Genomic DNA, 12,112 nt, shown 5'->3' on the forward strand with positions numbered 1-12,112 from the left:
GGGGGGCTGCCGGGGAGGAGGTGGCCAGAGAGGGGTACTTAGATGGGGAGGATTTTCCATCCTGAATTGACTGGGAACAGACCTGGAGTTTTGGAACCGGTTTAAACACAAAAGGGAGGAAATTAAACATCAAGAAGCTAACGTTGCTTAATGCATCTCATGATCTGGTGGCTGTTGGGAGTCCAACAGCTCGGCAGCTGGGTGTAGCCAAGGGTGTGCTCCCGGCTTTGCTCTGGGCCCTTCGGAGGCTGGAGTGGTCAGGTTGGTGGTGGTGATGGGAGTGGGAGCTCCAGCCGGTCTGGCTTCTTCCACCTCCCTCCTTTCCAGCGCCTGGCTCCCAGAAAGTCCCTTCTGATTGCTCTCCATCATCGCTGCTGGGTCTCCATGGGGACGGAAACCAAAGGCAGGACCCCCAGCCCCGCCCCCGCCCTGGAGAACTCTCCTCAGAAGGAACTGGAGGGGCCAACTTTCACTTCACTCCAGAGTGTGGAAACGTCAGCCCACAGGAGACCTCACTGGCTCCCGGTCCCCGTCTCCCAGTTGCCCCCTCCTCCTTCTCTGGGACTCCATTTCCCATGCAGTATCAAGAGCAGCAGCCAACACACTGCTTCGGCACCGCTGAGTCTTCAACACCCCGTTTTACAGACGAGAAAACCAGTCCAGAGAAGTAAAGTGACTTAGCGAGGTCCCTCCGCTGGCTCCCATCGGAGCTCGGATGTGAGCAGGGCTGCTGATGGCGCCGTGCATGGGACAGGGAGAGGAGCTCGCGCCAGGCTCCCACTCTGCTTCCCACGTCTCCGACACTCCGCACTCCCTGTCCTTCCGCACCTCTCCCCTCCCTGCGCCCCACCCACATCCTTGGCTTGGCTTCTCCCTGCAAACTCTGCTTAGAGGACAGGTGGGGTTTTACATGGGGGCTGGGAGGATGCCAGGGCTCCGGCAGCGTCTCCCAGGGGCAGCCCAGGCCGGCAGCAGGGTTCTGCCCCCTCCCTCCAGGTGTGTCCGTTTGTCCCAGGCGGTAACCGGGGTCAGAGCCCACCCCCACCACCGCCCTGCCCAGAGCCGGCCACCCGCCGCCTGCCTCTGTCCTTCGGGGCCAGCGGTTCCACCCGGCCCTGGCCCTGGGCCACAGCCTTCCTGGCTGATTCTGGAAGGTGTCTGCCGGGCCCCATCAGGCTCCTGCCTCCAGAGACAGGACAGCCGGGGATGAGATGGTGGCTGTCCAGAAGGGGAGACTGAGAGCCGGGCCCCTGTCTGCCACGGCCAGGAGCTCCCGGAGCACGCAGCCCAGCAGCCGGAGCACGGCCAGGTTCTCCAGCAAGCCAGCCGCCCCCACAAGCCCACTGGCCAGGACGCCCAAGACCCTCAGGGTCAGGAACTGGGCGGGCACGGCCACCGCCACGGCTGGTGCTGAGCACACCACCTCCCAGGGGACGCCCCGGACCATGGGCAGCAGGGCGTGGACACTGCCGGGCGTGAGAGCTGGTGCCCTGGAGCCGCCAAGGGCTGGGGGGTGGGGGTGGGCATGGGCGCACCTGTATGCAGGAGGGGCTCTACCAGCGGGAGCGGGAGGGGCCGAGGGGGAATTCTCCGCCGTGCAGGGCAGCCCCAAGCCTCCATGCCAGGAGAAGACCAGAGGTGCCCCGTCCGTCCGAGGGGTGAAAGCAACAGGAGCCCCCCCTTTCCCTGACCACAGGCAGAAGCTCCCTTCTTGGCAGGAAGTGCTCCCTTGGGGCCTGGGGGCAGGGTGGGCAACACGGAGCCATGGAACCCAGATGGGTGTCTGGAGTCCTGAGCCTGCCGCTCACTAAACGTGTGGCTTTGGTCAATGACTCCTCTGAGCCCCAGCTTTCCTGTTAAAAATTTCAGACAAAAGTCTCTGCTCCGCAAACACGGGAGGGGCGCCTGGGGCCTCAGGTGAGGCGGCTGCCATCGGCTCAGGCAGGATCTCAGAGTGTGGCGTCCGGGGTCCTGCATCGGGCTCCCTGCTCAGCGGGGAGTCCGCTGCTCCCTCCCCTTCCCTGGCCGTGGCCCCCCCATACACACGCGCTCCCTCTCTAATAAAGCTTTAAAAAATGAAATATCACGTGAGGAAAGTACTTTGTCCATTGCCATTTGCATGGAGGATCATTACTTCAAGTTTGGGGTGTTCATCGCGGCCAGGAGCCGGGCGTCACACGGCTATCTGTCGTCACGATGCCCGGGGAAGAATGCCAACGCAAACACAGGTCACAATTCACGGCAGCAAGTGACCTTGAGGCTCCGGGCCGGGAGGGAATGGGCAGAGGAAGCCGCGGCTTCCTGTTCTCCCCGCGCTGGGAGCACGGCCTGCGGGAGCACGGCCTGCGGGAGCACGGCCTGCGGGAGCACGGCCTGTGGCATGCCCTCCGCTCCGCTCCTGCTGCTGAGGGGGCAAGGGTCCTGCCAGGCCGTGTCGCCCCCCGGCCATCTCACCCTTTCCTGCTCTAGTCCGTGGAGCCCGAGGCCCGCGGCACCCCCACCCCCTCCTCTGGTCCCCACGCTCCTGTCAGAGGTGTGGGTGCTGAGAAGCACCTCACCACACCTCATCCTGTCTCCCCATGGTCTCTGTCCCAAATGGAAAAAATGCCGCCCGGGGTCCTCCCCTTAGTGCCCACGTCCCTACCCTTCACAGAATGTGCTGGGACGCGGCAAGAGAAGGTGGAAGGTGAGTAGATAAAAGAGAGGGACTTTCCGAGGATCCAAAATACTCAACACCTTCCTGCCAACTGCCCACTTATTAAGAGACCTGATCTTTACCTGCCTTCGGGTGCTGGGGGAGGAGGAGGTCCTTCAGGACAACCAACCAGCTGCGGGTTCGATGAACCCCATAGGAGAGACCCAGACTGGGCGCCCAGACGTTTCAGTCCTCCAGCAAGGGACGGGTGTGAAATGGGTGGCAGAAGAGGGATGACCCAGGGCACCTGGGGGGCTCAGTGGGTGAAGCCTCTGCCTTCAGCTCAGGTCATGGTCTCAGGGTCCTGGGATCAAGCCCTGCATCAGGTCCTCTGTTCGGCGGGGAGCCTGCTTCTGTTTTTCTCTGCCTACTTATGATCTCTATCAAATAAATAAATTAAAAAAAAAAAAAGAAGAAGAAGAGGGATGCCCCATCCCAGTGCAGGGGAGCCCCCCAGGCTACCTCCTGGCCTCAGGGGCTGCTCCTGAGTGCCCCACGTCCGTCTGTCTGTCTGTCAGGGCTGTGCGTCTTCTTCTAGTCCACCCCGCACCATCTTGCCTGTCTGGCCGTGAGGATGTCTGTCGAATCAGACACTGGGGCAGGATCCCAGCTTCCTGCTATCCGTGTGAAACGTAGGTCCTCTGATCGTGGGCTTCTGTTAGCGGTGTCCATTTCTTTCTTTCTTTCTTTCTTTTTTTTTTAAAGATTTTATTTATTTATTTGACAGAGAGAAATCACAAGTAGTCGGAGAGGCAGGCAGAGAGAGAGAGAGGGAAGCAGGCTCCCCGCTGAGCAGAGAGCCTGATGCGGGGCTCGATCCCAGGACCCTGAGATCATGACCTGAGCCGAAGGCAGCGGCTCAACCCACTGAGCCACCCAGGCGCCCCGTGCGGTGTCCATTTCTAATCAGAGTCCTTTCCTTGGTCTGAAACCAGCAGCGTGGGGCGCCTGGGTGGCTCAGTGGGTTAAAGCCTCGGTGGTTAAGTGTCAGACGTCGGCTCAGGTCAGGATCCCGGGGTCCCCGGACTGAGCCTCGCATGGGGCTCTGCCCTCAGCGGGGAGCCTGCTTCCCCTCTGCCTCTCTTCCCTGCTCTGGTTCTCTCTCTAATAAATCAATAAAATGAGAGAGACCACGAGCAGGGTGAGCGGCAGAGGGAGAAGCAGGCTCCCCCCCGAGCAGGGAGCCTGATGCGGGGCTCCATCCCAGGACCCTGGGATCATGACCTGAGCCGAAGGCAGAGGCTTAACCCACTGAGCCACCCAGGCGCCCCCTCTCCTGCTTTCTAAAGAACTTCCATTTGTTCCACTGTCCACCCCTTCCCTACAGAGAAGCTACCTTCACCCCAGACCGAGGCTGATCACAACAGAACCAGCCTTCTCCATAGTAACTGGCTCAAGAACCAAGGCTGCAGCTAACCAACACCCGACCTCACGCGGGAGATGGACATTAGCTCTCAGGTTGGTCCCATCGGATGGCAGCGGGGAGAAGGATTTTGATTGTGTGAGGGGCAGAGATTGCTTTCTCCTGTTGACCCGACGTGCAGAAACAGGGGCCCCAGCGCGTGCTGGCAGACTGCCTGCGACGGCGATGGAGGCCCGTGTACGGAAAACCTTCCTGTGCAGGCAGGCAGGCGGCGAAGCACACACGGTCTCTGGGCTCCGAGCTGTAGGCGAGAATACGTTCATTATCGCTGAAGCCGTTGCGAGTGAGGCTTTCTGTTCCTCACAGCACAAGCATCCTCATTCTAGCCAGAAGGGATGCAAGGTTGGTGAAGGTTGTATTTTAGGGCAGAAGGAAGCAGAAATGCTTGCCGAGTGCACAGCTTGCTGCTGTGAACATGTGAACAGATGTGAGGGATTGCGCTCGGGCGTAATTCCTCTGAGCGAAGCCGACTGTAAAGCCGCCCCTAGAGCTTGGGGGAAGCTGGAGTTCAGGGACGGCAGGTTTTCAGAGGTGAGAGCTGAGCGGGGCACACAGGGAGCCCTCCGGCGAGCCTGGGGTGGACGACTGGCTGGCACGCTCAGCCCCGTGGCCGGGGGGCCGTGGGACTCTGAGAAGCCAGAGCCTGACTCTGCGGGGTGTCCGCTCGCAGGGGTTGTGGACTGACTCAGTGGGTTTAAAATAGGTTCTGATGTCCACTTGTTACCATGGCGACAGAATACTCAAATCGGCCTTGTTGTTGCTGCTAAGTTTGTGGGGTTGTTTATTTATTTATTATTATCAGGAAGTAGTCCTCTCCCTACGACCAGTCTCTCCACCTCTGTTCCTACACCCTCCTCTCAGAGCCTGCTCTGTCGACCGGGCCCTTCCTCTGGGGTTTCCCGCAGGACCCCTTTCCTGGCAGGGAGCAGGAATCGCCTGGAGTTGCTTTGAGTGATGAAACGGGTATTGAAGGAAAGGGTGACGTCGGTGATCCTTGAGAAACCTAGATCCCTGCCTCTGCCCAGGCTGTGGGCCGGAGAGCACAGGACCCGGGGGCACTCTTGACTTTGGGAAGACCTGAGGGGACACGCAGGTGAGCGTCTCCGCCTGCTCTTCCCTGGGCACAGTCTAGCACAGCCCCGTCAGCCCTGACACCCCAGCACCGCGACAGCCTCGGGCAGCCACCGTTCTCTGGTTCTGACGATCCTTGCAGAAGTGGAGCATTCCAGTCCTTTGTCTAGCGTGGACCGTTGGTTTCATCAGCTGCGGCCACCGAGACATGCGGTGAGCGAACCTGTCCTCCCTGGAGACACGTGGGGCAGCCCAGAAACCCAGCCAGCGTGTCCCCCTCCTGCCCGTGCAAGATGCCACCTCCACTGACATGGGCCAGGTTTTCAAAATAACCGTAAACGCTCCCCGCCCCCAACAAAGAAAAACTACCCCAAACTCAGTCTAACTTGCAGAGGTCTCGAATGACTCTGCCCTCTCTACATGCTGCCCAAGCTTTTCTGGTTCTCTCGTAATCGGTTCCAGGTACCGGCCTTCGGCATCTTATGCCTTTGAGAAAAGGAGCACCCAGACATCTGATGTATGTATGAGCAGCAAACTCAAGACAGCCAAGAGGAGTGTTTGTTAAATGGGAGAGGACAGAATGGGTCCTCCGATCAGAACCACGTGTCGGTCAAGTCCTCAACCTCTTTCCATGCTCCAGCTTTGTAGACAACCGCCACGCCCGTCCTGCTGTGGGACAGCCGTGGGGGACACAGCACACGTGGTGCGAGCGAGTTCCAACGCCAGCTCCCTGGCTCCTTCAGGGATCCCATCCTCAGAGGTGAGGGGAGTTCCTTGGCCAGAAAATTTGATTACGTCAATTTTGCATATGGGAGAGTCTTCCTCTTATCACTGATCTTCAGATCAACCCTGGGATTGCTCCTTGATGTAAAAATTTCCTCCCATGAACTTGAGTTCCTAAAACAGTTCTTTTCGGCCATTATCTTTGTAATTGGAGGAAGACTTGCTGGGGAGGCTGTCTTGCCATGTTGCTTTGAGTCCAGTGCAGGACCCCAGGCTTCAGACCCTGGGTTCTCCCAGCATTCCGAGTCCCAGAGAATGTTAGCGAGTTCCCTCTCCTTTGTACTTCTAAAGACACCATGTTTGTTGGTTGGTTGGTTTGTGTTTTGTTTTTTAAATTTAATTTCATTTTTAAATCTTTTAAAAGATTGTATTTATTTGAGAGAGAGAGGGAGAGAGAGAGACTGAGAGAGAAGAAGGTTAGAGGGAGAAGCAGACTCCCCGCTGAGCAGGGAGCCCAACGTGGGGCTCTATTCAGGGACTCCAGAATCATGACCTGAGCCGAAGGCAGCTGTTTAACCAACTGAGTCACCCAACTGCCGCAATTTCTTTTATTTTAATGAAGATTTTGTTTACAACTACTCTCTACACCCAACATGGGGCTCAAACTCATGACCCTGAACTTACGACCCAGAAGTCCTGTGCTCCTCTGACAGAGCTGGCCAGGTTCCCCATATGTTCCCATTTTTTTTTTTTTTAAAGATTTTACTTATTTATTTGACAGAGGGAGAGAGATCACAAGCAGGCAGAGAGGCAGAGAGAGAGGGGGAAGCAGGCTCCTTGCTGAGCAGAGAGCCTGATGTGGGGCTCGATCCCAGGACCCTGGGATTATGACCTGAGCTGAAGGCAGAGGCTTAACCCACTGAGCCACCCAGGCGCCCCTATGTTCCCATTTTTTACTGCTGTTGTAGCCTTCTTCTTTTTTTTAACTTTTAGTATTTTTTCTTTTGACATTATTTCAGACTTAGAAATGGCACAGAGAATCTCTGCACACCCTTTACCCAGATTTCCCAAATGTTAACGTTGTGTTTTCACATTTACTTTGTCCTTTTCATTCTGAATAGATGTATGTATAAATTTTTTCTAAACAGTTTGAAAGTAAGTTGCAGACAAGATGTTCTTATACCTTTAAATTATTCAACGTGTTCCCTAAAAACAAGAATATTCATTCTTTCTCTTTCTTTTTTTCTTTTTGAGAGAGAGAGAGAGAGAGAGAGAGAGAGCAGGGGGAGGAGCAGAGGGAAAGGCAGGCTCCCAGCTGAGCAGGGAGCCCTATGTGGGACTCGATCCCAGGACTCTGAGATCATGACCTGACACTTCACTGAATGAGCCACCCAGGCACTGCTAAACAAGAATATTCTTAAAAAAAAAAAAAAAAAAAGAATATTCTTACATAGCCATAGTATAACGATCAAAATCAACAAATTTACAATGCTACAGTAATATTATCTAATCTGGAAACTTCCTTCAGATGTTGCTAAATGTCTATCATAATATCTCTTGTAGCAAAAGACATCTCAGATGTGTGACATTTGCTCACCATTTCCTCATAGTCTCCTTGAGCCTGGAACAGTTCCTCCGGTTTTGTCTTTCATGACATTTTGAAATGTTAGATATTTTTAAAGAGTAAAGGTTAGTTTGGTTTTTAAAGATTTATTTATTTATTCCAGGAGGGGGAGGGGCAGAGGGAGAGAGGGACTCCAAAGCAGACTCTGTGCTGAGTGTGGAGCCCGATGCAGGGCTCAATCCCACGACTTGGAGTTCATGATCTAAGCTGAAATCAAGAGTCAGATGCTCAACTGACTGAGCCACCCAGGTGCCCCTGACGGCCAGCTGTTTTATGTGACATCCTCAACTTGGACTTGTCTATTTGTCTATCAGACTTGGGTTATAACGTTTTTGGCGCTGTGTTCACTGAAGAGTATTCCAACAGGAGGTGCGTGACATCTCTCGCTGGTGACATTGGCTTCCATCATTTAGTTAAGAGGGCACCTGGAAGGCTCCCCACTGGGAAGGCACCACTCTCCCTTCTGTAACTAGTACGTATCTCGCCAGGAGCTGTTCTGAGACTGCGCAGGTCTCCTGTCCCTCCTCCAGCCTTGCCCTGGTATCTTCAGCAGCCACTGATGATTCTCGTCTGACTCCATCCTTCCTGTCTCCATGGCCCAACGCTGATTTTGAGGCGGCGGTGTGACAGCCGTAGCCTTTTCCTCACGGGTGTGTTTCTCTGGGACAGGCAGTCCTGCGGGAGCTGGTTGCCTGGTGGAAACACATGCCTGCATTTTGCCCACCTCCCTGCTCTGCTCCCAGCGCTCATGAGAAACTGTGTCTAAGAACTGCTGTTGTTTTACGTATCACCTCCAAGCACACTCATCGCAACCCTCCGAGAGTCATCATTTGGTCGGGGAGAGGTGCCCTGAGAAGTTTTTGAGCACCCAAGAGGATAGGGCTTCCCCCTCCTCTTCTGCTCTCCCAGAAACCAACACTCCATGGCCAAGAGCCCAGCCAGGGCCAGTCTGGCATTAGCTTAATCCCAAAAATTTAGTATGGCAAAAGAATTCACTGGGACCTGAAATTTGACAAGAAAGGGGTTAATGTTCCTCGACCTGGCCTCAAGTAGTTTCAGGTGACAGGAACAGTTTTCTCTAACAGGATTACATAACTGCACTGTTCTTCTGCTATGCCTGGAACAAAATGTTGATCTCTTTTGGATGGTGCTTTTCCTAAGGCCCTAAAGAATAATCACACACTTGATGACCCTCCCATTTTGGTGACGGGACCTCCAGAGCCGGACCCTGGCTCCTAGATGTTTCGTCGGGGCTGACTTCTTGGCCACAAGGGGCTAGCCCGCTGCAGCCAGCTCCCCCATGCCACTGTGGGTCCGTGACTGCTCCGGGCTCCTGGAGGCTGGCTCAAGGGAGTGGGGGAAGGGACCCTGCAAGTATCTGAAGCTACGCCGGACACCTCCAGGCTAGGAGGCCATGGCTCGAAGGACAGGCAGGAGGTCCCCCAGGCCATCTTTTTTCCCCATTCTTCTTTCTTGATGGATTTCCCTTGTAAGGTGACAGAAATCACAAAGCTATTTTTAGCAGTGACAGAAGAATGCCTCCTAGGAAATCCCCTTGTTTGGAAAGATCATTCATTAAGCGCTTGAGGTAGAAGGTGACACCCCAAAGGGTGGGGGTGAGTGCACTGGAGACCCTGGGAAAGCCTGCTGTCAGTCTTTTCTCTGTCCCGTCACAAGTCCCACCGCTGTGGGGGAGGATGGGGCCCCTAGAGCAAGACCCAGCTCCAGCACGTTCCATGTTTGGGCTGATCTGCACAGATTCCGGGCAGGTATCCTGGAGGGGGGTGTGGGGCAGCACACCTGGACAAGAGCGCGCTGGGCTGTTCATGGTAAGCGCCAGGGGACCCGGAGCCAGTGACAGGTGTTACAGGGCAGGAGGGGATGCTGACAGCCTCTGAGTTTGATCCCCGCCATCCCCCCAGCTGTCTGACAGGTGGCAGTAGGGGCCTAATCATCCACGAGCCAGCCCTAGGAAGTGCCCAGCCACGGGGTCCATAGGCCAATTTTTTGATTCTGCACCAAACAGGAAGGAAAAACCACCTCAGACTAACCTCTTAACCTCTCTCACTTTAGAGACTTTTTCAATCAGCAGTGTAACAAAGTAATAGTCTTTTTTTCTTTTTTCTTTAAAGATTTTATTTATCCATTTAGAAAGGGGGATAAAGAGCCCATACACAGTTGGGGGAGGAGCGGCGGGAGAGGGAGAATCCCAGCCCACGCCCCGCTCGACCCTTCCACTGAGATCAGGACCTGAGCTGAATGCACGGGTCAGAGGCTTCCCGGCGGAGCCCCCAGGCACCCCTACGAATTCTATCTTATATCCACGAGATACTAGAAATACTTATTATACCTGCAGTATCCCAAGAACCTTTTGTACTGATTCATACTGCCCTTACAACTCTGTGATGCGAGCACTGTTTCTGCCTCCCTTTCAAAGATAAGGAAACTGAAGGGGCGCCTGGCCAGCTCAGTCAGGGGAGCACTGATGCTCCACTTCCGGCATAGGAGTTCAAGTCCCACACTGGGTGTAGAGGACTAATACAATTTTTAAACATTTTATTTATTTCTTTGAGAGACCCAGCGAGAGAATGAAAGGGAAGGAGGGGCAGAGGGAAAGGGAGGCGCCCGCTGGCCAGGGACCCAGTGCAGCACTCGATCCCAGGACCTCGAGATGATGACCTGAGCCGAAGGCAGACCCTTCACCAACTGAGCCACCCAGGCGCTCCCAAAATAAAATCTTCAAACAAAACAAAAGATAGGGAAACTGAGGCCCAGAATTAGGCCCAAGTTCACCCAGTGAGTCAGCAGTGACTTTGTGATTTGAACACAGACAACATGTGCTCTTGTCCATGACAACATTTTATCAATGCAAGACATTTAGCTACAAAATTATTAGGACTATTTAGGGTGTAGCAAGGGGGCTGGTTATAAAAAACCCAGTAACTTTTTGTAACAAAGACTATATGCTTAAATACAATTAAGTGTCTTTTCAAAATAGCAGTCAAAAAATTTAAAATAGCTATGCATATACTTGCAAAGAAAGAAACAAAAGCCTAGATGAAAAACAGTAAAGGATTTACTGGAGGCCAACGCACGCGGAACGGGTATGCCGCACCCCTGGGCAGGACAGTCACCACAGTGAACTTGTCAATGTGCCCAAGTCTAAAAATCAAAGGCTTCATCAAAACTACGAAATATTTATGTTTCAAAGGATGCTAGCAAGAAAGTGGAAGGACAGCTTGTAGAGCAGGAGGAAAGGCTTACAAATCCTGTATCTGAAGTACTTGGCTTCGTAACAAAGAATGCATTCTTACAACTCAACAATAAAAAGACAATCCAACTTTGAAAAGGGCAAAGGATTTGAAGGCATCTTCCCAAAGGTAGAAATGGAGACTATTGGAGGGCCTGGCTGGCTTGTAGGTTAAGTGTCTGATTCTTGGTTTTGGCTCAGGTCGGGATCTCAGGGTCATGGGATGGAGCCCTGTGTCTCCCCAAGTTGGGCTCCATGCTCAGCATGAAGTCTGCTTGAGATTCTCTTTCTCCCTCTCCTCCCCAGGCTCTCTCATTAAGTAAATAAATCTTTAAAAAAAAAAAAAAAAAAGAAAGAAAGAAAAGGAATGGTGAGTATCTGTAAACACCCAAACAGATAGAGTTGTGGTCTGCCCATACAATGGAATACTATTTGGCCGTAACAAGGAATGAAGGACAGACACGCCCTACAATATGTGTGACCCATGAAAACATGATACTCAGTGAACGAAGTCAGACGCAAAAGGTCATGTGTTCTATGGTTCCATTTATGTGAAATGTCCTTAATGGGCAAATCTAGAGAGAAGGCAGATTAGTGGTTGTCATTAGCAGGGGAAATGGGAAGGGTCTGATAATGGGAGCAGGGTTTCTTTTGGAGTGATGAAAATCATGTGGAACTATGTAATTGTGGTTCTTGCACAACTTTGTTGTGAATAGAGCACTTCAAGTGCACTTTTATTTTTACTTATTTTTTTAAGTAGGCTCTGTGCCCAACAGGGGGCTTGAACTAATGACCCTGAGATCAAGAATTGGATATTCTACCCGCTAAGCCAGCCAGGTGCCCCAGTACTCTTTTAAAAAAGGTAATACGGGGGCGCCTGGGTGGCTCAGTCATTAGGCGTCTGCCTTTGGCTCTGGTCATGGTCCCAGGGTCCTGGGATTGAGCCCCACATCAGGCTCCCTGCTTGGTAGGAAGCCTGCTTCTCCCTCTCCCACTCCCCATGCCTGTGTTCCCTCTCTCAACTGTGTCTCTATCTGTCAAATAAATAAATACAATCTTAAAAAAAGTAATATGATTTATAAATCCCATCTCAATTTTTAAAAAAAGATTTTATTTGTCAGATCGAGACAGGGAGAGAGGGAACACAAGCAGGGGGAGAGGAAGAAGCAGGCTCCCCATTGAGCAGGGAGTCCGATCCAGGGCTGGATCCCAGGACCTCTGGATCATGACCCGAGCCGAAGGCAGACAACTAACTGAGCTATCCAGGTGCCCAGACATCTCAATTTTTTTTTTTAAAGGAAAAAATAATGTATTTTTTTCTTTTCT

The sequence above is a fragment of the Mustela erminea genome, chromosome 17 (genome assembly GCF_009829155.1).
Source record: "Mustela erminea isolate mMusErm1 chromosome 17, mMusErm1.Pri, whole genome shotgun sequence".
NCBI classification, from domain to species: domain Eukaryota; kingdom Metazoa; phylum Chordata; class Mammalia; order Carnivora; family Mustelidae; genus Mustela; species Mustela erminea.